Below are 3,388 nucleotides of genomic sequence, written 5' to 3'. Positions count from 1 at the left end.
TGGAACTATGAACAAACTATTAATTATATACAATTATGAACTATGAACGAACTAGTTCATTTTGAAATTTGTGAACTGAACTTTGAAGTAGTTCATGTAGAAAATGAACTTTCCCAACACTGACTCTTGTTCTCCCCTCATCAAACGCACACTTTATTATCTCCAGATCACCCTGCGTCACCGTAAAGTTGTACAAAAACATATAGTAAACGTGGTGCGGTATCAGTTCATGTTTGTGCTAACCACAGGTAACTTCTCCCCTTTTTGTAAGATTCTAAGTGAACGTTGTTGTATGGCCTCATTCGGTAGGGGGGACTGTGCATCGATTCAAACTGTTAGGGCTGTAATATTTATCATTAGCCTAAACTTCGTTTATGATAACAATGGATAAATTCACTTGTTAAATAAGCTCTCAGAAAAAAACTCAGGGTGTGCAATAATAAGACAGGAATACAGCAGATGATGCGTAATGTAAAAAATACTGGAAAATCTGATTATTTTGACAAATGACATTCCACTGCCATGTTTTCTAGATAATGCATTAACTTGGGGAGGGGACCTCTGTGTAGGTTCTTAGGTGTTGTCCATCGTAGACAGAGTCCCTCTAGTCCTCATCTGTACTCAGAGGTGGAGTGTCGGACGTTTCGCTCTTTGTCCCACTTAAGCTTTTTGTGCCAATGGACGAGCATATATTATCCATATGTGCATCGACTGTGTGTATATTTCTGTCTAACAGTTAATTTCTTCTGTTAACAGACTGGTGACTTACTGATACCTAAAAGACCTGACGGTGGACCAAGATATGATACAGGTCAAATTAACTTTGCTGTGCTTTTAAATATGGGTGACTTTTATAGTTTTTTTTTGTTTATTCTTTTTTTTTACATATAATTTTACAGTTCAGCTTTTTCAAGAGACAAAGAAGAAAAACAATGTGATAAATGACCTGATGTCCCAAACCTTCAGCCTACAAAGGCAAGAAGCTTTATCTGAAGGATCCAATGTTGCTACTCTACTTGATCAGTGGCCGGCCTTTTTAGATGAATCTCAGGTGTGGCTCTAAAATGTTGTTGCATTTAAGTATGTATTTACATGGTTGTGTATCAAAAATGTTTTTTTGTTCTGCAGATTTGTGAACAATTTCAGCAGCTTGCTGGCATATCTCTGGAGCCAACGTTTATCCGAGAACACAGCCAAGATGTTCTCACTATTCAACTCAAAAGGTGGCACTCGGTGAAAAGATGGTTCAGGTATATACTTTTACAATGTATGAACATTTTACACTTACAATGTGAATTATTGTGGGTCCCTGGTTTGTGGTAGGGGATAAAACATGTCTACAATAAATTTGAATGAAATTCATGTGTGTTATAGAGTCCATCTTCAAAGGTTGAAAAGAGGAGAGACGTTTTGCTGAGATGTCTCATGGCGTACATTGGGGAGAACCAGGCTGACCTCATTTGTGATGACCAGGTAACAACTTTTACAACTTTACAACTTTCAGTGTCTTGAAAGGGCTATAGGGCTGGAGGCAGGACATGATCAAGAGAAATAAGATTAAACTAAAACTAGTGATTATAAGTTTAAAAAATGTGGTCCTGTTGTGGCTTAAAGTTCAAGAACAAGAGGAATGGCACGTGAGACGATAAAATAAGGGTTATTGTGTAAATGCAGCTCCACTTGCAGATTTCTGTGATGGGATAGGTTAGGCTGTTTAATCAGCCCAACACGGTTAAGCTTGGCTGGGACATGCCTGCACTATTGTCATGAAACGCTCAGCTGATTTATCACTTTGTAAATATACAGAATGTGACAATTCTAAGTGGCACTTACAGCACCAAATGTATTTTCCAAGATTGTACTTGGTGTGAAAATTTTTGAAAACCATTTATCTGAAGGTAAAAAATGTGGTCTTGAAACACTAAACAAACTGTCAACTTTAAACATTATTTGTCTCTTTAAACAGACCAACGGGTTCACTGAGGATCTCAGCGCCTCCCCAGTGATGATCTTCACGTCTCAACAGACCTACGGGATCAGGATTGATGGCCAGCCAGTCTTGAAAGGTTTGGCCACGTTGCGTTTGAACACAGAAGATGGCGCACATAGCTGAAACACACGTTTGAGTGCTTTGACTTGCCTAACTACAAAACTAAAAAACTACAAAAACAATGCACATGTAATAGTATTGGAATTCTGACTGACCATGGCATAAAGAATTACTTAGTGTTATGGCTATTAAACAATAAATTGTGATGACCTCCTAATCTGGGAAGATTGTTCAATACAGTGCATTAATTTATTCTTCTGTTCTTGGTAATAACATGTAACATGTAAATGTTTAGTATTGTGATGAACATTGGATTACATTTGTAAAAAAAAACAAAAAAAGGTTTATAGTAAAAAAAATATTCCAGTCCCTTGTTGGCTTTGATGATGGCTTCCTAGCTCAAATCACTGTTATTCGGTTGTATAGTGTGACGTCACAGCTCTACTTCTGGGTCCGTACCAGTCGGCAAATATGCAAGACAAAACTCTTCAAAACCACAAGAAATATTTCTGAAACTCAGCGGAGAGTTACTGAGCCTTCTTATTTCTCAGACTCATTAGCCAAAAATGCTACACCTACTGCTACAAAAGTAATATTAAAGTCGCTACTTCTGGGGTTAGCGTAGCTGCTGCGCCACCTCGGACATTAGCATTTTTCTGCGCTAAACACGGATGTAGCGATTTCGGTAAATATTACTTTTATAGCAGTAGGTTCAGCATTTTTGGCTAATGGGCCTGATAAAAAGGTCTGTTCAGTAACTCTGTTGAGTTTCAGAAATATTGATTGTGGTGTTGAAGTTTTTGTGTAGTTTCTCGCACATCTGCCGGTCTATGTGGATCCGGAAGTAGAGCTGTAACGTCACTCCGCTACATCATAACCATAGCAACGCATAACAGCTTAAGCAAAATAAGAAAGGCATAGCTTGTGAAGCCAGGTGAATGAGAGAAACGCAAGCTTCCTAGCATTCTTGGGATATACTTAGCATTGCATTATTTTATTTCACTACTGTATTATATTTTATTGTTGTTATTATTATTTTTGGTTAAGAAAAGGGCTTCATTGTTACCGAAGAAAATAGGAACTTTGCTGCTGCTTACATGTTCAAATGTGTTTGGCTTTTATTGTGTAAAAAATTGGATTTTTTTTTATTTTTGGGGGGGGGGGAATTTGATTCTCAATAAATGTTCAACGTTGCAGAAAAATAACTTTGTTTTTGGTATTACATTTAAGTTATAGTTAATTCATGGTCAATGATATAAAATGAAGATGCATTAATCACCAAAAAAATGTTTGAACACAAAGATATGAACGAAATTGATCATCATGAAGTTGTTGTGC

At 37.2% G+C, this 3,388-nt stretch overlaps 1 long non-coding RNA gene across 1 annotated transcript; it reads left to right on the top strand.

The window, feature by feature from the left end:
- Positions 1-1,227: 1,227 nt before the first annotated feature.
- Positions 1,228-1,997, top strand: LOC306974768. The gene is made up of 3 exons (XR_013793658.1): positions 1,228-1,250; positions 1,375-1,473; positions 1,967-1,997. It is a non-coding gene; the product is annotated as an uncharacterized lncRNA (long non-coding RNA).
- Positions 1,998-3,388: the final 1,391 nt, after the last annotated feature.

This window comes from Gobius niger, assembly GCF_951799975.1.
Source record: "Gobius niger genome assembly, chromosome: 15".
NCBI lineage: Eukaryota > Metazoa > Chordata > Actinopteri > Gobiiformes > Gobiidae > Gobius > Gobius niger.
This window is presented reverse-complemented; position numbering and strand designations above follow the sequence as displayed.